Source organism: Mustela lutreola, chromosome 2, assembly GCF_030435805.1.
Source record: "Mustela lutreola isolate mMusLut2 chromosome 2, mMusLut2.pri, whole genome shotgun sequence".
NCBI lineage: Eukaryota > Metazoa > Chordata > Mammalia > Carnivora > Mustelidae > Mustela > Mustela lutreola.
Window position 1 is genome coordinate 151,897,515 of NC_081291.1, and position 27,260 is coordinate 151,924,774.

Here is a 27,260-nt window from a genome sequence, read left to right on the forward strand (position 1 = left end):
TGCTCTCAAAGCAATAGCTCTGGAAGAAATCCAAATGGAAACTCAATTCAATGGCACTCTGTATTCCAAAGGGTTTATGATGGGACCAGAAGTATAACAAATGTGACTTGAGGGCACAATGTTCTAAGAAGAAAAAATGACATATCTTACATAAAGGATGAGCTGATTTTAACTAGTGGGGGGCAAATTATAATATGTGCACGGATATTCAGATAAATAAGAACACAACAACATTACAGCTACATGAAATAATATACTCTACATACTCAAAATCTGAAGTTTCACTATCTGATTTAATTTTAGCTCAGAGGGTTTTTTTTGCACTTTACATATTAAATTTTATTACTACCAGTATAACAACCTGTTGCTTTGTTTTCCTTTCCTTAGAGAACATTTCTTCTCTTTCCATTTATTGTAAACTAAATGAAGCTATTTATTGTCAGATGATAAACATGTCAACAATATCTACTTGTACATAGCAGAAAAGTTTCTTAGGCAAAATGACCATTCTTTTTCCCCCTGAGGTAACGAAATACGTAATTTATCTAAGTACAAATGTTTCATTTACATTAGTGTAAACATGAGGCAAAAATGTAAAATTCTCACATTTTTAGTGATTTCTTTGGGTATGAGACCAGCATGAGGCTGGGAATTTTAGAGTAATTTTCCCATTAATTTGCTACAGATTTACTAGACAGATGTTGGGTAGAAATACCTGTGTAAGGGGCAGCCTGGATAGCTCAGGTATTTAAGCACCTGCCTCTTGATTTTAGCTTAGGTCATGTTCTCAGGGTCTTGAGACCCAGCCCCGCATAGTGCTCCTCACTGAATGTGGAAACTACTTAAGATTCTCTCTCTCCTTCTCCCCCCTACCCCGACCCTTCCCACCTCCTGCCCACATGCACGCTCTTTCTCTCTTTCTATATACAATATGTTTGTGTGTGTGCATTATGTATGTATGTGTGTGCACACAGAGCACATAAGCCATCTTCCCTTGAATCACTCTAGAATCTTGGCGCTAAGGATAAAAATTTGGTCCCAATGTGAAACATGTGAACAAAAAGGAAGGAGTTCAATTGCCTTCCTTCCCAATTACATTTAAATATCACCATAAAACTGTCCGTATTTCCTTTTCTTAACAAAATACAAATATTCGATGGATTAAACTTGCTAACATGCACCAGGACACGGCTTATCTTTCCCTCTATTCAACAACCTTCCAACTTGCTTTCTGATCTCTCTCTCCTTGGCTTTTGATGGCAACTCAAGCTTTTCCCATGAGTTTACAGCGACTTTCAGATATTAGACGTGTCTTAATTTCAGATATTAAAAACTTCAGCACAACCCATGCAAAAACATCAATTCTCCTTGCATTTGACCACTAGCCCCAATCTATTCTAACACATAGCCAGGCAAGTAGTATGAAGGAAAAGGACATGTATTATCTCTTCTTTTATCCAGGTTTTGTGGAGACTAAAGCATTTAAAACTTAGGGAGGAGCACCTCTTTACCAAAAAATACTACAAATTAATAATACAAAATGTGGTACATGGCATCCCAAGATCTGTGCAATGAGTGACTCTGAAGTTTGAGTTTCATTAGCTTCAAGGTAAATCCACCCCTGCCTTCACCTTGCCCTTCCTCTCTTTCTCCTCATCCTCTTCATTCTTCCAGGAATTAAAGTGTAATGAAGAAGGCTTCGAGGAGATTAAAGGTCTTTTTAGTGGGTGGAATTACTGCCTATCCTTTCTTGGCTCGCTGGTTAGTTATTGCCCTCTGTCATGGCATACGTCCAAACACTTGTACTTTTATGAGGCATGTTACTGGATTCTTTATGAACCACTCCTCTCTGCCCACCCCATGGTGATATCCACTACTATATGTTCTCTGGCAAAAAGAGACCTTTTGATTTCATTCTCAGCTAGTGCCTTTGGCAGATTACACATGAAGTCCTCACTATGGCAATTATCCTTTTTTTTTTTTTTTTTTTTTTTTTTTTGGTGAGGGAGGGGCAGTACTTTCAATAGCTGTGTTCCACAGTTTTCACTTGACTTAAAGCAATGTAACCCCCTTGATTGTCAAATTCTAGAATTTCAGCTTGCTTCTACTATGATTTCTCTTCTCTTTACCTCATTCGTGTAGGGGGAGCTCAAGGCATCCTCCCGGCTTCAAAACTTTCAATGTGAGAGTCAAGTTGCTGTTTCCTGGCTGCCAAAACTCTAGGAGGCAATAGGTCAAGCTCTCCTAAAATGTCAATAGTCTCCACCATGATAGCAAGGCCCTGGGTGTCTGAGCTCAGGAACACGCAATCTGGGAGTAAGAAGTTAATTTCTCCTCCTTGACCCCAACTTCTCCTGATCTCTTCAAGGATTTTTAGAGCTTTCTAATTCGCTTGAAGGGGTACCTATGAGGAGGAGAGGGAAATCCTCACAGTTATCCTTATTCTTACAAATTCCTTCATCTAAAGAAATCCTGTCCTCACTGATACACCTTTAGCCTTAATCTATATAGGTTAAGGCTATATATATATATATATATATATATAATCTATATATGGGTTAGTTTGGCTTTCTTTTCATCAGTCCCATGGTGATGTATGCAGTACCTCTCTTTGGATTATGGCATTTGGATTAGCAACCAATAGCATAAACAGTGTGGCTTTAGCCAAGGTTATAACGGGAAAAGTCCCCTTCCCCTTCTAAATGTTGTCGTGCTTTTTCTTACAGGCTGTGAAATGATCAAGCCACTATTTAACCCAAATTAAATACTGGCTTTGTGACCTAGAAAAGTGATTCATCCAGAATTCTGTTCCTTTATGGTTTATGGAATACCAGTGTAAATGTTTGCAAAGTGCAAACCTATTATTTAAGATGAGAAATGGGCTTTTAGATATGTCTCAAAATTATCATTGTTTAAGTTATGTGGGGGCTCAGAACTCTTTCTCTTTTTTGTACCTGGCTTCCTTTTTTAAATTTTTTTTTTTTTATAAACATATAATGTATTATTAGCTGTTTGAGCTTTATTAAATGAAGTTTTTATAGTTTCAAATTTTTCTTTCCCTTTTATACCAACTAAAAATCTTTTAGCAGCTATTCATTGTGCATTGGCCAGAGTCCATCTTTATTCACTCAGGTATTTTAAATCTCTTGCTATTAGAGCACAAGCCTTGTGGACAGTCTTATTTTTATTCTGTTCCAACTTATTTGATCCATTTTCTATAATCAACTGCCCAAACACTCTACCATGATTTTATTTATATACTCTTTACACCTGGAATTCTTATCCTTTTCATTCTACCTTATTTCTATTTATTCTTTAATAAAATCTCTCTAATACATCAACACAAAATGGATGGATGGTCCTTGTACAGAATTGCTAGTATGTTTTTATTTTTTTCTGCTTATGAGACACAATCAGTTGGCTATACATTTTTTTTTTCTTCAGTCTCTAGTATTGAGCCACTACCCTATTCAGAATGCATGTAGTAATTTGTCTTCCCAACAGCATTGTAAGACTGTGAGACTTTGCCTTACATCCATAGAACTATGCCTCGAAGGTACTTATTAAATCTTATATTTTCATTGATTCACATATGAGAGAATTGATAGAGCAGCCAAGAAAAGAGAATTTTTATATCTGCAGACTAAACAAAATAGCTGAATTTTAAGAATAGAATTAAGAGGTTCTCTTATAACAACCACTTGAGAGTCACACTGTAAGAGGCAACAAGCTTTCCTCTTCTTCTCTGCCATCTGCTTGGCAGCCACAAAGCAGCAACTATGCATGAATGCATCTCCATCCATGCTGGCAAGGCTGGTGTCCAGATTGACAATGCCTGCTGGGAGCTCTATTGCCTGGAACATGGCATCCAGCCCAATGGTCAGATGCCAAGTGACAAGACCACTGGGGAAGGAGATGACTCCTTCAACACCTTCTTTAGTGAGATGGGTGCTGGAAAACATGTGCCCAGGGCAATATTTGGAGACCAGGCACCCATAGTAATTGATGAAGTTCACAATGGCACCTACTGCTGGCATTTCCACCCTAAGCATCTCATTACAGGCAAGAAAGATATTGCTAATAACTGTGCCCAAGGACACTACACCGTTGTCAAGGAGATCATTGACCTCATCACCTCTCTCTGTCAATTATGGCAAAAAGTCCAAGGTGAAGTTCTCCATTTATCCAGCCCCCCAGGTTTCCACAGCTGTAGCTAAGCACTACAATTCCATCCTCCCTATCAACACCACCATGGAGCACTCAAATTGTGCCTTTATGGTAGACAATAAGGCCATCTATTACATCTGTCGTAGAAACCTTAATATTGAACGCTTAACCTACACTAACCTGAATAGGTTGACACGTCAAATTGTGTGCTCCATCACTGCTTCCCTAAGAATTGATGGAGCCCTGAATGTTGATCTGACAGAATTCCAGACCACCGGCTGTTCTGTCCCCACATCCACTTTCCTCTGGTCATATATGCTACTGTCAACTCTGCTGAGAAAACCTACCATGAACAGATTTCTGTAGCAGAGACCACCAGTGTGTGCCTTGAGACAGTCAACCAGATGGTAAAATGTGCCCCTCGCTATGGTAAATGCATAGCTTATTGCCTGTGGTACCATAGACACATGGTTCCAAAAGATGTCAACATTGCCATTGCCAGTGTACCATCCACTTTGTGGACAGATGCTCCTCTGGCTTCAAAGTTGGCACTGGTTCCCAGTATTCCAATGTGCTACCTGGTAGAGACCTGGCCAAAGGACAGTGAACTGTGTGTATGCTGAGTGATGCTATAGCTATTGCTGAGGCCTAGACTTGCCTGGACCACAAGTTTGACCTGCTGGATGCCAAACATGCCTTTGTTCACTGGTATGTGGTTGAGGCCATGGAGGAAGGAGAGTTTTCTGAGGAAAGGACTACTAAAGTTAAAGATGTCACAAAGGTTTGTCTCCCTCTCTGATTTTTTCCCATTCGGTTTTCCCTCCCTTCCCCTATGGTCATATGTGCTATTCCTTATATTCTACATATAAGCGAAACATATGTTAATTGTCTTTCTCTGCTTGACTTATTTCACTGAGCATAATCCCCTCCAATTCCACCCACATTGGTGCAAATTGTACATATTCATCTTTTCTGATGGCTAGGGAATATTACATTGTATAGATGAACTGCATCTTTATCACAAATAATGAGTCATTGAACACTACATTAAAAACTATGATGAGATTAAGAGTCACTTATGGTTTGTCTCCCTCCCAATCCCATCTTGTTTCATTTATTCTTCTCCTACCCACTTAAGCCCCCATGTGGCATCACCACTTCCTCATATCAGGGAGCTCATATGATAGTTGTCTTTCTCTGCTTGACTTATTTCACTAAGCATGATACGCTCTAGTTCCATCCATGTTGTCGCAAATGGCAAGATTTCATTTCTTTTGATGGCTGCATAATATTCCATTGTGTATATGTACCACTGCTGGGGGGAGGGGGTTTGGGAGAAGGGGGTGGGATTATGGACATTGGGGAGGGTATGTGCTTTGGTGAGTGCTGTGAAGTGTGTAAACCTGGTGATTCACAGACCTGTACCCCTGGGGATAAAAATATATGTTTATCAAAAATAAAAAATTAAAAAAATAAAAAATAAATCCCATTCACAGATTAAAAAAAAAAAAACTATGATGTACTATATGTTGGCTAACTGAACTAAATCAATCAGTCGATCAATCAATCAAACAGTTTCCCCTCCGTCAAAAAAAAAAAAAAAAGAGTCACAAAGGTGCTGCTTTTTACAGGGAAGCTTACTCTGTTTTAAACATTGAAATGTTGTGCTCTGACCAGCTAATTTGTATGTAATAGTGTACACTCTCACACACAATTACTGACCTATGATTTAAAACATGACTTTTTGTTATATCTACCCAAGCTGGAGGGGAGTTTGATGGGGGGATGGGGTAATTGGTGATGTGTATTAAGGAGAATACTTGATGTAATGAGCACTGAGTGTTGTATGAAACTGATGAATCACTGAACTCTATCTCTGAAACTAATAACACAGTATATATTAACTAAATTGAGTTTAAATAAATAAAAAAAGCGAAAAACAAACCAAAAAAATGAACAAAACATGATGCTTTGTTATAGACTCAAGTTGACCATTTCTCTGGTGAGTTTGAATAAAGCATTTCCTGTCTTAAATGGAAAAAAAAGAATAGAGTTAAAATAATCCAATTTTTTCTTTTAGAAGCATATGCATGAAAAAAAGATATCTGGAAAACAATTTATCAAAGAAGCTGTAACAACTTGCTATGACATATTTTCTGTTATCAACTGCTATCAACTGGGCAAGTGGCAGTCATGGGTCAGTGCAACAAGAGTCAGAGAGGATCGTTTTGTTTTTCTCTTTCCCCCTGCCCTCCTCCTCCTCCTTCATCTCATTTTGATGAGATCACATTATATAATGTTTAGTACACTTTGTCATTCAGAGCATCATCATAAAAGACAAAGATGAGGGGTAGAGTCTTTTCTAAGACCACAGAGTGTATATCTAGTTTATTTATCTATTTATTTATTTATTTAGGCATTTATGCTATTAGTTAGAAAGACGAGTTAATACAGATCAGTTATACCCAGAATGTACGACACCCTCTGACTCAAGCTCAAGTGGTCATAATATTCTAACTCTTCCCTCTGTTTCCATCCTTGGCCCCCTTCAATCCATTACAATTTCAGAAACTGATGTGATACTTTAAATTATATTTTACACCATTTTCTTTTCCAGTCTAAATCTGACAATAATCTTCCATAATATTCAAATCAAAGCCAGGGTCCTTACAATTAACTCCAAGTCACTGTCCATTGCATCCACCCAATAATTCCGTTTCATCTGGCACTATTATCCACCTTTCTCTTTCACCTTCAGGGCCTTTGCACTTGTTGTTGTATCAGCCTACAAATCTCTTCCCCCCAGGTGTCCCATGACCTTATCTTATACTTTTTTCAGCTTTCTTACTTTTCCAAATATCACCTTCCCCTCTGTCACCCTATGTACAATGACATTTCTCCACCTTTTTCACAGTTTTATTTTCTTCCCCAGTTCTACATATTTACTAACTTCCTTTATTCCTTATCTTTTCTCCTCCAATGGGATATAGATTCCATAAGCACAGGAAGTTTTGTGTGTTATGTTCATTATTACATCCCTAGCATGCAGCACAGCACTTGATACTAAATAGAAACTCAATGAAGAATTGTTGGATGAATGAATGTGTACCTATAGGAATGCCAGAGTACCAAAGCAATGGGGGTTATACAGCAATGTATAAAACATAATCTTTATGTTCAAGGAGTTCACAATATGCTGGAGGAGATCACTATGAACACAATGAAGATAAAACAAGCCCCAAATAGGTTACAAAGAAGTATTACGGTAAAGATTGCCCCAATAAGTAATAACTGTCCTTAATCCTGAAGAACAAGATCTGGTGAATATGAGAAAATGAGGTAAAACCCAATTTTTACCCAATAATAGAGCACGAGTAAAACAGTAAGTCAGTGTTAGGCAAATACGTTGCATATTGAGATAGAATTGATAACGGAGTTTGGTGAAGTGTCGATATGAGGAAATAGAGTCCAGCTAGAAAGGTTAGATCAGTGCCATGCCAGAGAAGATTTTGAATGTCAGATGAGGGGAGTGAGTGATATTTTATAGATAGCAGGGTACCTTGTAAAATTTTTGAGCAGAAAAATGAGCTGGCCATGCTTGTGCTTTGGAGGAAAAAATGGGAGTCAGGGAAAGAACAGGACAGATTAGAAACAGAGAGATCAGTTAGAAAATTATTGAAATATTTGTGGAAGTGCAATGAAGGCTAAAGCAGGTGTTGGGAACAGAAGTGGAAGTGAAAGATTAGATTTCAGTGAAAACAGAGGGTAGGATGGAAAGAACTTGGTGACTAATTTAATTTTTATCATAAAAGTGCTGTTCATTATCCATGCAGATAATGTTTTGCCCCTACTATCAATGAAGGGTGTTCATTTGAATTAAACATTTTATTTCTATTCAGTCCTAGGGTGTGAAAAGATGTTTAGAAGCAGAAAGTCTAAGGATCCTTTCTTTGCATTGCACTAAGAATTCATATGGAATAAAAATGTACTCCTAGACTGAAATTTCCAGTGATGTCAGAGCTCTGAGTAAGACTAATTTGTGCCTGTAACCATCAGATCCAAACAATGGTCTGGCACATATGGGAAGCCAGTCATCCTCATTGCCTCAATTCCACCAGGGAATGATAAAAGAAAGAATATTCTTAACGTGAAACATTTCACGCTTACAAGAGGAAGATGACCAGCTCTTTCGATGAGAACAAAACCTCCAAAAATATCTCTCAAATTAGAGCAGGAGGCTTGCATACTAGAAGACAAAACACAACAAACAAATAAAGGTGATCAAAACACGCTCAGAATAGCTGAGCAGCAAACAAAGACAGAAAGGGTTATGTTGGGGACACAGCAACATAATTGGATTCCTCTGCCAATCCTGGTAATTAAAATGGAGACACTCAGTACCTTAGTTGCTCTGCAATCCCATAATATGTTTGAGATTAACAACCCTTGAATCCTGGTTTTACTGCTATATTATTTGAATATACAATACGTATCTCTTGCCATTTTCAGAATACACAGATCAGGGTTCCTGTAGGGCTGAGAGGATTTAGAAGCAGCTAACGAGAGAGAGTCTGATTCGAGCTCTCCATCTCATTTTCTTCTGCCATGGATATTTGGGCCAAATTTGAACAGAAAACAAACAAACAAAAAAGAGGAAGTAGCAAGCTTGCTTGCAGTGATTTAAACCTTTGCTTTCCTATTTCTGAGGGGGGAAAAAGAAACAGTTGCTGTTTTGTAGCTTTGTATAGTCACTTCTCTGTTTTGCCAGCATGGGGTGTGTGTGTGTGTGTGTGTGTGTGTGTGTGTGTGTGTGTATGTGTGTGCGTGCAGGCGCGCGCGCATGTGATCTCACCAGTGCCTTGTAAAAATGAAAGATATAAAATGCGTTGTTGGCTTGAGCTGCCTGGCTGGATTATCTGTGAAGGACCATTATCTTCACTGACACTGCCTTACCTGACGAGCTTCAAACCCCCTGTGTCTCCCAGATCCCTGCTGTACCCATCTGCAGAGGTGGGATGAGGTCTCCTCATTGGTCTGTGGCCTTACCTGGCTGGTGCCCATAGGTATCCCATAACCGACTGGCCATGCCAACCAGCCACATGCAGGAGACTCTGCACATACATAGACCCCTCTGTTGCTGAAATACTTTTCTGATTTTAGATGGTAATTTTGGCTGAATTCCTGCTTGCAGAATGAGAGCTCCTCCAGGCTCTAGTGGAGGTGCTCGTCAGGCAGCAGAGATGGTATTATTACAAAGGAGATGGGAAGTACATGCCAGTAATTAATATTGTGTCTTGCCCCGAAGGTATCCCTGGTCTTTCTGTATCTTAGTTAGCTGATCCTTCAAATCTTTTGAGAGGTAATGATGAAGTTCATACAAACACTGAGCTTTATATGTAATTTCTACTACTAAACGGGAGGGAGGCAAACAAATACATAAAGCACGTTGGTAATGCCTAAGAAAAAAATCTCAATGATATTGGATATGCAGCCCAGAAGACAGGGACTCCTGAACACTGGTATTTTAGGCTAAAGGGGTTGTTTCCAGAAGGTCTGGTCATGGTGACATGTATCACAAAGAGACCAGGGTAAAAGGAAGTTGAAAGGGCTTAAAGGAAAGCATAGGACGTGCCTGAAATATTTTACTTCTGTTTCCTCCCGGGACTAATCGCTCTTACAGAACAAAACCCAGCCAACAGTAGTAGCTCAGCACTAGTTCAGCATGGCATGGTGAGGAACAGAGACCCGTTCATAGCTTACCTGTCTGTTTAGTGAAAGAGGAGGTGAGAAGATCCGAGGTAAATCAGTGATGATTTTCACCTCAGTGTACAGATCTATCAATCTTTAGTGGGCACTGGCCATAGCCAAGGAACAAGTGAAACTCACACTTTTAAAAATGACTGAAATTATACACAACTACATTTTGTCATTAAAATAATAGGCATTCCTAGGGTAAAATTCTAGTCTAAGCATGTGGAAAATCCTATAATTCATGCTTTTTTTAAAAGATTTTATTTATTTATTTGACAGAGAGAGATCACAAGTAGGCAGAGAGGCAGGCAGAGAGAGAGGAAGCGAAGCAGGCTCCCTGATGAGCAGCGAGCGCGATGCGGGACTCGATCCCAGGACCCTGAGATCATGACCTGAGCCGAAGGCAGCAGCTTAACCCACTGAGCCACCCAGGCGCCCCTATCATTCATGCTATCAATAATAAAATAGGTAAACAAATCATGCTGTGTTTATCCAGTGGAATACAATACAGCAATGAGAATGAATGGAGTATGATGACACATAAAAATATGAGTGAATCTAACAAACACAAATTGAGTGAAAAAAGCCATACACAAGAGAATATATCAGGATTCTGTGTATATAAGGTGTAAACATGGGCAAAAGTAATCAATGATGAAAGAAGTCAGGAAGTTTTGTTCTTGAAGGTGTAGTGACTAGGCATTTTAGGATGTTGATAATGTACTGCTTTGTTAATGTGTGTTTACTTTGTAAAAACCCATAGGCAACACTTACAAATGGCACATTTTTCTTTGTGTATACTATATACTTCAATAGAAGTTTAAACCATCTGAGTTAGGTGAGATTTGAAGTGTTTGGGAGTTGTTTTTTGTTTAGTTTGGTTTGGTTTGGGGTGTGTGTGTGTGTGTGTGTGTGTATTTTAGATTTGAATTTAATCCTTCCAGATGTTCTGAATTCACTCTGATTCCCATAGGAGATATCTTGAGTCCTCATATTAAACCCATCTTTCTCTGCTTATCAATAGGAAAGACAAACTTAGCAAATTCACACAGTATTCATGTAACCTATCACACTTACTACACATATTTACGTCTTAAAAAGAAAGCCTCTAAAGAGAGAAAAATGTCAAACATTTTTCATCATACACAAAGGTGTAGATCACTAATAGTTGGCTTTCATTGATCACTTAAAAAGATCATCTCAAGGGAAAAATCTCTTGATTTTCCTCAAATCATACTACGTAGGAGGAAAGGTATTCTTTTTTTCAGATAATGCTAGATTACAAAAATCAAATTTAAAAGAAGGAAAGGAAAGATGCTGAGGTTACAGAAAGTGCAGGGAAGGATATCTGTCCTCAGTCTATAACAAGTATCTCTCTTGAGCTTTCAGTTTGTATCAAGCACTGTGTTGTTATTCCCTGGGGTTTCAACAGAACAATATGCCCTCATAAAGTTCACAATCTAGTAGTAGAAAGAATTAATTTTCTTTTTTTTTTTTTTACGATTTTATTTATTTATTTGACAGAGAGAGAGAGAGCACAGCAGAGGGAGCAGCAGGGGGAGAGAGAGCAGGGAGCCTGACGTGGGGCCTGATCCCAGGACCCAGGATCATGACCTGACTGAACCACCCAGACACCCCAAGAATTCATTTTTCAAACAGGGAATGTAAGTTACAACTTTGTTTCAACTTATAGAAGGTACACAGTACTATACAAAGTTGCGTCACTTTCTGACTGTTGAGGAAGTTACCTAACCTCTATGCTTGTTTCTTCTTTATTGAAAAGAACTATTAATTGTACACACATAGGATTGTCATGATGATGAGAAGAATTAACATTCATAGAGTGCTTAAAACAAGGCTTGGAACATTAGCATACATAGCACATTTCATCAATGTAAATTATGTAGCTTCATATTTTGGGAAACAGGCTATCCTTATCATTGATGATGCCATATTTACTAACAGGGTGTGACAGTTATTATCTAAATGTGCTTGGACATGTTTATTTTTGGTTGCTTGATTAGACATTTTTTCAGGTCCATTTGAGGAAAGAATGAGTCCTAATAATATCAGGAAAACTTAATTTGAAACCTTCTGGTAAACTCAATAAATTACCTATGAAAGTCTTCCAGTGAAGTAGAAACTTGGAGCAAACTTTTTAAAAGCCAATGACTTAAATCTTGGAGCAAACTTTTAGGAAGCACTGCACCAACAATGGTTCTGATGGCTTAAAAGACAACAGCATGTGGAAACACATGGGTATTGATCTTTCTGACTTGAAAAGGAAATGAAAGTTGGATTTTGAATGTGAACATTTTAGGAATATATTTATTTCATTTTAAAGTTCTTTTTTATGTATATGCAAGAGGGAAATATGGTAAGTAGGTCTAACTATTTCTGAAAGAGCTCTTTTTACAAGGGTAAAATAAAAATTCTGAGTATGAAACATTGTGTCATAGTTTAATTGGCATCACATTGTCTTTCTAAGTGATAACACATAACGTAAGGTATATCTTGCCATCACCAGTGTCTTAATTCCAATGAAATATGGTAAGTATTCATTAAATAAATGAAATTATGTGATGAAAGCATAAAAGAGGAAATAGATCTTCTTAAGAAGCTCAAAGAAAACCCCTGAAGAATAATTATTGAGATGAGATCTGAAGAAAGGGCTGGATTGAAGAACTAGGGAGAGAAGAAGAGTGTCCTAGGCAGAGGCAACAGCGTGTGCAAAGATCCTGGAGTAAGAGGGAACATGACACTCAAAAGGTATAATTAAGAAAACAGTGGTCATGTAACAACCATATTTCAACTGATTTCCAAGATTTAGCTTCCATAAATTGAAAGCAAACTCTTCCCTTACACATATTGAAAGTATATTCAATTTCCAGAACTCTCGTTCTGGTTTGGAAGTTGATGTCTTTCCTCTGTAGCACATTTCATTTTTATGGTCATTAATTCTCTTATTTTACATGGTCATTAATTCAATGTGATTTTATAATGACAGCTTTTTAAAAATTGAATAAATATCACTTGATTATGATAAATAATATAATGAATCCAGATACAAAATATGAAAACTGAGTCACTGCACAATGCAAGTTAGATCATAATGAAATACTTTGAGTTTAATTTGAATGTAATTCAAATTACATTGTCACTTTTACATTGTCATTACATTGTCACTTTTTTTCTTTCTTTTCAATATAATGAGCTAATTACCTCCTTAAGACCTCTATATAATAACATTTATAGGGCCAGAAAAGTATCGTGCTCTATGAACTCCAAAAACACTTATGATAAGTATGTATTTAGGATAAATTTGGTAGATTGTGGTAGAAATTATTTTTATGTGTTTCACTGTCATGTTGAAAGTGTAATATTCATTCTTTTTGTTTTCAGATTTTCCAGTCACTTTTATCTTGTTAATATTTTTTACCTTATATTCTTCCCTTTTTATGTTTGTTTTTAATTCTTTGGTGATTTGAAGAGTAAATAGTCTGCTTTAATTCTCCTAGAATATTCATCAACAATTTTAAAACATAGACCATTCTCTAATTATATTATCACAAGCCACAGTAGTTGAGTTCCCTTTTCTATAAGATGAGGAAATTTTATTTGCTTTATTAGATTCTTTACTTGTTAAGCAGGTTCCATGCCCAGCATGGAGCCCAACATAGGGCTTGAACTCACAGCCTTGAGATCAAGACCTGAGCCAAGATCATGAGTCGTGTGCTTAACCTGACTGAGCCACCAAGGTGACCCTTAAATTCTATTATTTTTTAACTGCTGCCCTTCCAACTTCTGAATTTTAGTTCATAATTAACTGATATTTTGACTGAGTATATTTTCTACTGATGAGATTTTTCCCCCAGAACCACATTATCATAGAGTTCTATTAGAATTCTCTTATGAACTTGACTATTTTCAGTCTTTCAACTTTTCTAATGAATACACTGGCAAGTGTTTTCTGATCTTTCTCAGTGTTACATGGTGAAAAAACCCCGATAACTTATTTTAAATCATTTGTCTCTTTTAGATCATTCATGCTTTCTATTACCTTTTCCATATTTGATGAACCTGTTGGTACTGCTTATAGAGATCTTTGGTACTTTTTAGTAAAGTACACAGAAAAGGTAGGAAAAGGAATGAATGATCACTGATGGTTTTGATGTGAACAAGAATTTAAATCATAGACTACCCTTTAAAAAATAATACACATTTTATTACGGAAGAGATCAATTTCAGGGAAGTTGGTCAGGCAGTTTTTGTCCTATAGAACCTCAGTAATTAAATTTAAATCTGAAATTTGTAGATACAATATCCTCATTTGCAAATTGGCAAGGCTCACTAAAAAAATGAGAACTTCAATGCAGTTCTGCTTCCGTGACCCTTGTCACTAATGCCACCACAATATTTCTTATGCTTTTCTTAAGATTTTTGTTTGTTGTTTGTTTGTTTTTGAGAGAGAGATAGTGCACATAGAAGTAGAGGGAAAAGAAAACTCTGCTGAGTGGAGCTCAATGCAAGACTGGATTCCAGGACCCTGAGATCATGACCTGAGCTGAAGGCAGAGGCTTAACCAACTGAGCCACCCAGGTGCTCCAGAATATTTCTTATGTTGAACACAGATTCACATTATACCAATGGTAGTTAAGAAAAGACAATCAGCTTTCATAGGTGCTTCATTTTACTGACCATTATGGTACTACCATAGAGCCAAAGATCCTTGATTATTATTGTTAAATTATCTTAAAGAATGTATTTTCCTCTTCAAGAATACTTTTTTTTTAAGATTTTATTTATTTATTTGACAGAGAGAGATCACAAGTAGGCAGAGAAGCAGGCAGAGAGAGCAAGGAGGAAGCAGGCTCCCTGCCAAGCAGAGAGCTCCATGCGGGACTCGATCCCAGAACCCTGAGATCATGACCTGAGCTGAAGGCAGCGGCTTAACCCACTGAGTCACCCAGGCGCCCCAAGAATACTTTTTAACATAGGCTTTTATTTTGGAGTTACACCTGCTTTGGAGTTACTTTTTTTTTTTTTTTTTTTTTTCTTAAGTAGGCTTTATGGCCAGTGTGGAGAATAAGGCAAGGCTTGAACTCACAATTCTAAGATCAAGACCTGAACTGAGATCATGAGTCCACTGTTCAACCAACCGAGCCACTAGGTGCCCCAGAGTTACATCCTTTTATAACCAAACTTCTTTTTCCTTCTTGTAGTTTATCTCTGGTTTAACTGCCACATGTTTTCATTAACTTTTTATTGGGTAACATAGCAGTATAGTTTCTGAGTGCCTATATATGTATGGTTGTCTTTCAATTAATTTCTCATGTGATCAAAAACTTAGATGTATGGAATTTAGGGTCAAGTCATTTTCTTCACCAAGAATTCTCTAGATATCACCAAATCTTTTGAAATTTTGGCTATAGAGCAGGCATTTGAGGCAAATCTGATTTGCAATTTCTATTAAGGCAAATGTTCATTCAGATGCCTATAGGATTTTTAAAAATATATATTAAATTTAAAAATTTTACCAGGGTAAACCCAACACTTCTCCATGGTTGTAGAGAGTTGACAGCAGAGCAGTGTGTACCATGTTAATTATTTATGTCATCTGTCTATCACGCTGAATTATAACTTCCTGCTTTCTAGTCTCTGTCAACTAGACATTGTCTTCTTAGTCACACTGGCAGCTTCACCTTCAATCTGTACTTTTAGCATGCTGCACAGTACTTGGTACAGCATAGCTCCCAATAAATTTTTGTTGAGGGAATGAGTAAGCAAGCAAATTAAATTTCCCTTCAAATTCCAGAATGCAACCAAAATTTTTCAACTGAAGTGCAGGATGCACCAACACATAGATATAAGTAGGAACGAGAATTCAAACTCTTTGTATTTTTAGAGATATTTTGAGAGAAAAATTAAAATGGTGTAACAAATATGAAGATATTGTTCCTATTAACACATTGGCTCTCAACTATTAAGACTGAATTCCAGTTGCCTTATCTCTGTTCTGCCTACTGATTTTTCCATAGATGTTGACTTTATGCTGTGGTTGGCAATTTTTGGTGGTTTGATTATTTCCAGTAGGCATTGTCTTTCCAGGGAAAACCTGTTTTACAGACGTAAGCATACACATGATTTTTACCCCTCCTGAGAGGGGCAAAATTCACTTTCAAAACATTGAGAAAAATTTGAATCTCCTAGCTGCCTGTGGGTAGGCTTCGGTTTCCATTCCTTCCAGGTGGCTTTCTTCCACCAGAGCTGTGGATAGATGGGAAGCTCCCATGTCATATTCCAGGATACATAGCAGAGTATGCCTTTTGGCTCCTAAGTGTATTTGAAGGCTTCAGGCCTTTTGGGCATGAGGGCTTCATCTTGAATCCTTACTTGGGCATCAAAATCCATGGTCCAATCTCATTAATTTAAATCTCTGTTGGGAAACCATATACCCACCTTGATTTCAGCTCTGCGCTGACTGCGTTCCTGCCTCATTGGTAGCAACTGACAACTTTCTTAACATTTTTATTACTTGAGCTCAACCATATGATATTTAATAATTTTTATCTCTATAGTATTTTTATGTATTTGATGCAGAAGTGCACTCTGCCATGCTCAACATGGATTCACCTTTGTATTCCCAATGCCTTCTCAAAGGTGGACCACAGTTGCTCAAATATTTGTTGCGTTAATTATTTGTAAGTGAATAAAGCAGATGTGAACACCTGAGGTACTGATGTTTGTTAGAAGGGTGGAGAATAAGCACCCATCAACTTGTATGATCAGGAAAAAGGAAATAATTAGAAAGAATAAAGGGAAATACGACAGTATAAAAAAAGCAGACAACAAAGTATTAAGGAATAACTTCTGTGATTTGCAAAATTTGGCCTGAGACCCGACTTGTATAGGGAAATAAAAGAGAAGTCATCATTCTGACCCCAGGACCTTAATTTTGCCATGTTGATACATCACTTATTTTATTATATTAAGCTCCCTTCTGTAGCTCTTCACAAAATAAACACTAGAAAAATTCTGCCAAAAACGAAGGAAGATGTCATCGAAAATAAATAGTGAAAATGCCATCTAATGCAAATTTCTGGTAGCAAATTCCTCTCTTTGATACCCCCAGCTTGACAAATTTGGATCATACTGTGGATGTATAATATTTTTGGCAATAATGCCAGTTTTCTCCCAAACAAAAACTATGTGTTCACCGCTTTCCAGATGTACAACTCCCTCTGGTTAATTCTCACAAAAATGGCTTTCATTGTTCAAAAAAAAAAAAAAAACAATTTGAACAAGTTTCTTTGTGTCTTTATTGTTTCATTTGATAAAAGCCAGTTTATCTACTCGGCACATACATTGCTTTCTCACAGTACCTTGTGGCAGCCTAGCTATTTTTTTTTTTTTTAATCTGCATTTGCTAAATTTAGTATGAACGGTAGGATAATCCTTGCTAGGAAAGTGGATTATAAAGATAAAAGAAAGAAGCATTAAGTTCTTTCCCCAACCAGTTCCAAATGTGCCTTTATGCCTATAATATCCCATAAACACCAGGGCAATTGCGCCAGCTGCTCTTGACTCTCGGAGGGCATGATATTTCCTCTCATTCTGGCACCAGCCACCACCCCAAAGGAAAGAAACTCTCACAAGCCAGAAGTAGACAGGCAGAGCTTTCACCAGGACTATCGATAAACACTAGGACCTGATAGCTCTCTGCTGACAGTGAATTCCTATAAAAATAAAAAAGTAAAATATAAAAAGATACTAAATCCAGGCATAAAAACAGGCTTTTGGATTTTTTTTCATTATATTCTTCTGATATTTTATAAGTGTGACATCCAGAACTCTTGGCAGTGATACATTAAATGGAAGTAAGGTTAAAAAAAAAAAGGTGGTGGGGAGAGATTTGATTCCCTGGTTAATACATGGTCAGCTCACTTCTATTAGCATGTGTATTTTCTTTTGTGTTATTGTATTTTCATACAGCTGAAAACAATCTATTTGCTCATGTGAAAGTAAGAAACACCATTCAAATACCATAGCATATGAGGTATACATCATGCTTTATAATCTGGTTTTATTTCATTCTATCAAATGGTGAGATTAGACATTTTCTTACTCTTGAACACAAAGACAAAACTGCACTCCCAAGAAAGACTAAGAAGTGCTGTCCTGAGGAGAATCATCATCCCAACAGTCTTGAACCCTGGCCACAAATTACTACATTACTGTTTGATTTTGAAAAAAATAAAAATAATAATAGCTAAACAAATGAAGGATAAAAAAGGAGTGCTTCCTCATCCCAAGCTTGAGCTACTAGATAATGATCATACAAAGGGGTATCCATATATCATGGCAAGACTCCTACATGTATTCACCTCAACTTGTTGCCAAATTCCCATCACATCCCCCACCTTATTCTTCAGTGAAAGCCTGAGGCTGGCTACGTGCTGGAGAAAGGCAGAAAATCCCCACCCACTGACTCCTCATCCAACATCATGAGACCCTATTCACCTCTCTAGAACAGGCAGATGAAGCTTGGGAAAAATTTTCACAAGAAACCTTGATTTTAATCTTACCCTGATACTTAAGATCAAATAAGATTTGATGTTTGGTATTTAATTTTTTTTAAACCTCTGCTTTTACTTCTTTTTTAAAAATATTTTATTTATTTATTTGAGAGAGAGACAGTAAGAGAGAGTATGAGCGAGGAGAAGGTCAGAGAGAGAGGCAGACTCCCCGTGGATCTGGGAGCCCTATGCGGGACTGGATCCTGGGACTCCAGAATCATGACCTGAGCTGAAAGCAGTCACTTAACCAACTGAGCCACCCAGGCACCCCCTCTGCTTTTTCATCTGCAAAATGCGAATACTGTAATATAAAATACTCTCTGTCATTTCTTCCTCAATGCTTTTTGCCAGAGTAAGGTGAAATACTATGTGTGAGAACCTTTTCAAGATTGTTTACAAAAGTGAGATTTTCCTATTTCTGGAAGGTTTATATTTGGCATATACCACTGACATCTAGAACTGCCTATGTGCCAGATGCTGTTCTAAGTGATTTAAGTATTCAACACATTTAATCCTTACAACGGCCATGAAGTAGAGATAATTATTGTCCCTATTTGACAGATCAGTAAACTGAGACACTAAGAGACTAAGTAAATCATCCGTGTTGTTAATCCTTACATTAGACCAAAGTTTTATAGATACCACTGACTGAACTGGTACAATACTTGTGCTGAGACAAGCAGACTGGAGTCTGAAGAGGTTTAGCTATACCATTGTGAAATGTAAGTCCTCAAAATAAAATACCAGCCAATCTTAAGGTGAAGTTAGAATAGAGACTTCAAATGTCTGAATTGTCTGTATGGAAACAATGGAGATCAGCCATAGAAGGACAAAGATTAATGATAATAACCTGCTCTTGAATGGCCCATGACTGTGTAAGATTGGACTTTTATGCCATAATCACTTTGTTAGTGTTATTTTCATAGTCCATGGAAACAGCAGCAGGAAAAAAGGGTGGTGAAGGAAAATTTGGAAAATCCTAACTCACCACATTCTAGGAGTAGGATGATAAAATGGAAAGGTTACCAATAAAATTGTCTGAGCAGGGGAAGGTTGGGAACAGGAAGAAATACGCATTACTAAATTGTTCACATAATCTGGAAGGAGGACTCAAAGAATGCATTAGACTCATTCTATCTACTTTGTGCTCTTTGACCAGAACAGTAAGTCCTTAGGAGCTGATCATAAGTAATAATGGCAACAATAGCACTTTTATGGGAAGGCAGAAATTTTGATGCATTTATGGGGTGTATCATGGGGTGTCTGTTCCTTCCTTCAGCTTTTTTCCCCTTTTTCTTAGACATTCTATTGTTACTTCTCACTTAACGACTACCGAATTGCAAAACATTAGTTCCCAGCATTCATGTCAGTTTCCAGAGAAACAGATGACTTTCTTTTTTGGCCACAGATAATGGCATTTTTTTTTTTAATCCATTGTTGAATAACAAATTGTACCAAAGCTTAATGGCTTAAAAAACAACTTTTATTATCTCACTGTTTCTGTGGGTCAGGAATCTGGACACACTTAGTTGGGTACCTCCGGCTCAGGGCTTCTTACAAGATTGCAGTCAAGGTGTTATCCAGGATTTTAGTCATTTCAAGGTTCAACTGAGGAAAGATCTGCTTCCCAGCTCACTCCCATGATCATGAGCAGGGTTTATTTCTTTGCAGGTTGTTAGACTGAGAGTCTCAGTTCCTTGTTTGCTATTGGCTAGAGGCTGCCCTCAATTCATTGCCACATCACCTTTTTATATCACAGGTTTTTTTCTTGTTGTTGTTTTGTTTCTATCACAGCTCAAATATGACAACTTTCTGGGAAACAGCTTGAACATGAGTGTCTTCTAGATTTGGCCCTTCACTTGTGAGATTTAGAGGGTTGGTAGTTTCACGTATTGGTAAAATAAAAGGTTAAAATAAAAACAGTGGAAAGTGATAGCTAACCTCGAGTGCCCAAGGTCTTTGGAAACTAGAAGGTCAAGGAAATGAGAGTCCATATATCTGGGGTATCTTTCATGTAAATGTTGAAATCATTACAATTGTTGACAGGAGTCGGAGTGCACAGAAAATCATGAGAATCAAAAAGTAAGGTTCACAAATTTCAGATAGGGTAGCAACATGACGTGGGAAGCCAGGAAAATCCTTGATCTCACTGGGGACATAGATTATGTGGAGTGTAAGAGATTAAGCTCTCTGCTTGGGTATACTTGGGAAGAAGGGGCGACTGCTAGGGAGGCTCAGATTATTCCAGTCAAGGAGGTGGAAGGCTATATTCCTTGCAGCTATTGTGAATAGAGAGGAGTGTCTTTTTTTTTCTTTAATATTTTAAAAAAATTATTTATAAACATATAACGTATTATTAGCCCCAGGGATATAGGTCTCTGACTCACCAAAGCACAAACCCTCCCCAATGTAGAGAGGTGTGTCTTTATCATAAAATATGAACTCTGGAATTGTTTGAATAAGTGGCCAACTTGATTAAAAAAAAAAAAAAAGCTATAGTAAATGTACCTCCTTCCATAATTTTCCCTATATCTCGTATCTCCCTCCGGGAAAATCTCACACACACTCTTTTACCTCAGGCATTGTTTTCTAGAGAACCCAAGCCAAGACAAAAGGAAAGGGAAATTTACAACACTTTTATCTAAAAGAAGAATCTATACAATTATACTACATAGCAGTATATTTTTAACAAACTCTTATCAAACAAAAAATTTAAGTTACAAATATCCTGTTTCTAGCAATTACCATCACCACCACCACCATCATCAGTCTCTCTGCCTGAGACTTACAAAATGGAAACAGACCACATGATTTAATTGTGGGACACCTGCAAAAAAAGACCAAGGCCAGCCTACAGGTGGGAATGAAGATGTTTATTTTCACACAATTGACATTGATTCATTAAAGTTATGAACATTTCTTTCCCTTTAAATTTGCATATTCTGTCTAGCAGTCCCCAAGGTTACTAGAAGTTTTTTAAGATATCTCAATATTCTCTGTATAAAAAATTGGGAGCTGATTCTTTTTTTTTTTATGAGGAGAAACTTAAAAAAATTATAATAATGAGTAGATAATGTATAATCAGGGAAAAATTATAGTTTGGAGCATGTATAGATTCTTGCCGTAAAAATTTTCTACAAACTGGATGGCTTAAAACAACAGGAACATACTCTCTCACTTGTCTGGAAGCTAAGTCTAAAAATCAAGGTGTTAGGAAGAATTCTACAAAAGAATTCTTCCTTGCCTCTGCCTAGCTTCTGGTGGTTGCAGACAATCACTGCCATTCCTTGGCTCATAGCTGCGTCACTCCAATATCTACCCCTGCTTTCACATGTTCTCTTTCCTTTGTGTGTGTCTTTCTGTCTCCAAATCTTCCTTCCCTTACAAAATGTCCAGCCATCCAACTTAGGGCCTAGTCTGATCTTATTTTAACTTAATTATATCTTCAAGACCCTATTTCCAAATAAGGTAGCATTCACAGGGACCAGGGTATAGGACTTTAACGTAGCCTACTGAGGGAACATAATTCAACCCACTATAGATAATTATCAAATAATTCTTAGACTTTCAACTCTAATTTCCATAAGCGAAATTACTTACTAAAAGAAGGGTGAAGTAATGAACCTTGGATATTTCTTATTCAGTTAAACTACCAAATCTCATGACTGAGAAGCAACTGAAAAGAATTTATTTCCTCAACCCCAGTTGTTAGTTCTTTTTCATGAAGTTATTCAGCCCTTAATTGTGATATACTCACTCTTTAGAAAGTGTTATGCAATTAATGACTAAATGCATATGAACGAATTTAGATTAGACATATCCTACCCTCGGTGATATTTCTGCGGTGCTTTGCTCTTTACACTTCTGGGTTGAAAACACTGTAGGGGGCTGAGCAACGGAGGAAAACAGAGAGAAGAAGGGCAATACATCAGAGTTGTTTTCCCACTTCAAGTGACTTGACTCAAAGCTTTCCCACCAGCTCGGGGTTGTCTGGGGTGGAATGCTTAGCATCCAAACAACGTGCAAATGCATACTGTGAAACAATACTCAGCCTCCTTCCCATAAATACCACTGGGAAGAAAGAAAAGGGTGTTTTTTCCACGTTGTCAAATGACTTCTGTCACAAAGGATGTGTGAAAGCAAACAGGTTTTTTTCCCCCCTGGCCTCATCACTGCAAATATGTGCTGCCATGTAGACCACCTTCTCCGGTCTATAAAATATAAGACCTCTGAATAGAGCTGCTATGCACAGAAAGTACAAAGGGCAAAATGCATGTAATGTCTTCTCACATGGCCAACTGAAACACATATTAGTTGTTTTATTTTTTTAAAAGAAGCTACCATCTTGGGGCGCCTGGGTGGCTCAGTGGTTTAAAGCTTCTGCCTTCAGCTCAAGTCATGATCTCAGGGTCCTGGTATCGAGCCCCACATCGGGCTCTCTGCTCCGCGGGGAGCCTGCTTCCTCCTCTCTCTCTGCCTGCCTCTCTGCCTACTTGTGATCTCTATTAAATAAATAAATAAAATCTTTAAAAAAGAAAAAAAAAGAAGCTACCATCTTTCATTATTTTTTAAGCTATTGGGAACAATAATTCCTGGGGAAATATCAATGTGGAGTTTGAAATAAACAATGTGTATGTTTATACAAAAACATAATTAAGAACCAATCTTAGATATTTTCATCTTTAACTATCTTTTTCTCTTTGATGACAAATTTTTCTTACTTTTTTTAAATTATAGACTATTTTTCCTTTTGAAATTTTGACATGACCGATTTCAATGTCATGAGGCTATCTTTAGAACTTAATATATGAATACCTGATGTGATTCCTACTGTTTTTCTTCATCACATTTTCATCACCGTAGTATCTCCCCAGATCCCATTTAATTCACTGATGCATCCAATGTAGTTATGTTCTCACAGGTAGCCTTGGCCAGATTTCTCCCATCATTAGTCCATTTTGTCAGCCAGCATTATCACAAACTATGCAAATAAGTCATAATGAACTTTCACCATGCCATTTCTCAACTGATACTCTTCTCCCAATACACTAAATTCAATTTCCCATTAGCTTTCAAACCAGCCACTAGTAACTCAACACTCCCCCTCATGAGTATTTTCGGAGCACACATGATTACCTAGAAGCACAGTTATTTTGTCCTCAATGGTCCTGTCTGAAGCACTTTCCTCCAACAATTTCTGAACCTAAAAATCAAAGCCCTTTCAGATCATTCTTCTGTATACAACTTGCCTACACTATCTCAGCTTCAGTTTCTTTATCTGTAAAATGAGTGGTAGAAATAATTATTATAATCGATGAATTTATGTCTTTTGTGGTCTTTTAAACTTGGAATTAAGTGCTATTTTAAATTAATCATATGGAAAACTCAGGAAAAAATTCGATTTAATATAAGAACATACTGCTTCATCTCCTTATTTATAATCTGTTCACAAGTAAAAAATCATATTAAAATAAATTTAAAAAGTAAAAATATGACTTCACCAAAAACAGATGTTTTGAGAGCTTTTGCTTACACTCTGAGCTCCACTACTGCTGGCATATTGTTGAGAGTGAACTATTCAGTTTAAATTTTAAGTTAAAACAAGTCAGTGATTTTTGCTAGTAATAATTCATGAGTGATGAGCTATTTTATTTTTAAAGAGTGAAGTGGAAATTAATCATCTGATTAGACAGAATCTTGACAAGAATGTTGGTGGTGTACTGTAATGTGTAAAATAAGAAAATCTACAACATTATTTTCTTCTTTTCCTTTTTTGACTATGTGAAAAAGAGAAACCAGAAGCTCTTAAAGCAGAAGTGATAAGAGGAAGGGTGCTGATCTTTTGACTGAAGACATGTATAATGTGGGAAATACAACAAATAAATAAAAATACAACAAAAACTATCATTATTAGCACAATGGCTTAAATAAATATTTAAAGTATATATGCATGATGTAAGACCTTTTGGCAACTAAACTAAATATAATGTTTTTACTTCAAGATAATCTGAAACTAGAAAGCCAGTCCCAAGATGATTTAGTTTTAATATAAGATTAAGGGTAATAAGAAGTCAGTTTATATCTGGGATATATGAAGTAGGTCAGATTAAAGGTAATGATAAAGAAGTGAAAAATATTCATTTCTATATATTTACTAAAAAGAGATGGATATTTCTATATAGAATTATTTCCTTAATTGTAACATTAAGTTCAACTGTTTAAAACATTAAGTTTTTAGTACAAAAGAATGGGTAATTTATCAATTTGCCTCTCAGCAACATCTCTCTTAAATTTTGTTTAGTGTGCTGGTGACCACCCAAGATATTAAACTTTAATTCATTTATTCAGTCAATTATATTGATTTAAGAAATTTTTGTTTGCCTAGATGTTGTCATTAAATTTTGAAGGATGAAGAGATAAATATTTATTATCTATTAATGTGCATGACATTTTGCTAACCACTATGGAATATTTGTCTTTGTGAGAGCTTGCAATTCTCTAGATCCATGGTGTTATGGGCTGAGTTGTGTCCTCCACAAATCCTATGTTGAAACCCTAACCCCTACTACCTCAGAATGTGGCTGTATTTGGAGATAGAACCATTAAAGAAGTGATTAAGTTAAAAATGAGGCTCCTGGGTGGGTCTTAATCCAATCTGACTGATGTCTTTATAGGATGAAGGAATTTGGACACCCAATAGGACATCAAGGATGTCTGTGCACAAATAAAAGAGTGAAGATGCAGTAAGAAGGTGGCCATTTACAAGCCAAGGACAGAAGCCTCACAAGAAACCAAACATGCTAACACCTTGACCTTGGACTTCTTGTCTCCAGGACTGTGAGAAAATAAATTTCTGCTGTTTAAGCCCCATAGTCTGTGCCATTTTTGCTATGACAGCCCTAGAAGACTAATACATACAGGTAAAAGCCTGAAGCAACTCCTAGGAGTTGCTTCAGAAAGCTGCCAATTTAGAACAGGGCATTGTCAAGGTCTAGATAGAAGGAATGATTGCACCAAAAGATATCTGCACAGATACTCCTGTTTCGGCTTTCCTGGTGGCCCGCTGTTCTTTTATAAGGATATGCTCCTGGTGACCCGCTGTTCTATTATAAGGATATTCTATTATAAGGGAAGGGAAGGTCTACCTGTCCTGGCTTATCTCTGCTCTTTCTAGACACCAGCTCTGTTTCCACGAGTTTGATTCTCCAGGCAATACATAGGGTCTCCCTGGGCAGCCAGACTTCAGTAGGCATCACTACTGAGAGCTAATCTTGCTGAACTTTAAACGGTCCCAATGAGCTACCTATCCACCAGCTGCTCTGTGCTTCCCAGAGCCAAGGCTGGAGAGAGGTGCCTTGCATTGGCATGACCCTGGACGTAGGTGCTTCCTGGGCTTTTGCACCTTTGACATTTCACTCTCCTCCCCCGAATTCCAGGCCTGCTGGTACCACACACTTCCTGCACATTCCTTAATCCAGGTCCTTGGCATTCCCTCAGAACATATATAGTCTGGTTGTGGGTACATAAGAGAGATTTATAGGTGATTAAAAGCATATATAGAGACCTTGAAAATAAGGGTCAAATGAATAAGTGAGTTCTTCAGGAGTTGAAGGGAAACTTTGCTCAACCTTGATGTTATAAAAATAGCTTCATAACACAAGGAACTTGAAGAATAGAATTTTAAAAATGCCTAAAAGGTGGAATCTTCAAAACCAACCCTTGAGGAGAAGGATTCTAAGTACCACAATATCTAATTCAAAAATTTCAGAGAAAACCCTGGTTTCAAGCCTGGCTCTGCCACTTACCAGCTCTGTAACATGGAGCAAATTACAGCCTCTCTGAACCTCTATTTCCTCTTGGGTTTATTTAGATGATTAGAAATAACCCATGTAAAATGACTTACTTCGTGCCAGGCAAATGGCCTGGACTCATTAAATGGTTCTACACTTATTATCATTGTTTCTTGATTAATGCAAATCTAACCACCATCATCTCAGCAGGCCTCATTTTAGCACTCACATGACAGACATCAGAAATCAAAATTGACCTTAGCAATGATTTAGTCCAGTCTCCTCCTTTTTCAGAGAAAATTAATGCCCAGAGAAATTAAATGACTAGCCCCAGGTTAGAGAGCCAGTTGGTGGCAGTGACAGTGTCAGCCACAGAGCATAGGATTTCTTACCCACGTTCAGAATACTTTTCATTTCAGAGAATTTCTTTAATAGCAGTACACATATCTTAGTAAATATACGTTTTTATATGTATACTAATTATATACTGTCGTTGAACTGAAATAAATGGCATAATTATTGAATTGGAGAACTGAGGTAGTACTGCGCATTTATACTCAGGACATGCCAACGTACAGAGTAATTGAGGGTTCTTGACTGTCTAACAGATCTCATCTTTTTTTTTTTTAATTTTAATATAATTTTTTATTTTTTATAAACATATATTTTTATCCCCAGGGGTACAGGTCTGTGAATCACCAGGTTTACACACTTCACAGCACTCACCAAAACACATACTCTCCCCAATGTCCATAATACCACCCCCTTCTCCCAAACCCCCTCCCCCCAGCAACCCTCAGTTTGTTTTGTGAGATTAAGAGTCACTTATGGTTTGTCTCCCTCCCAATCCCATCTTCTTTCATTTATTCTTCTCGTACCCACTTAAGCCCCCATGTTGCATCACCACTTCCTCATATCAGGGAGATCATATGATAGTTGTCTTTCTCCGTCTGACTTATTTCGCTAAGCATGATAC

At 37.3% G+C, this 27,260-nt stretch overlaps 1 pseudogene; it reads left to right on the plus strand.

Annotated features, from left to right (window-relative positions):
* The first annotated feature begins 3,779 nt into the window (after positions 1–3,779).
* On the plus strand, positions 3,780–4,819 carry LOC131825030 (tubulin alpha-1A chain-like; annotated as a pseudogene).
* Positions 4,820–27,260: the final 22,441 nt, after the last annotated feature.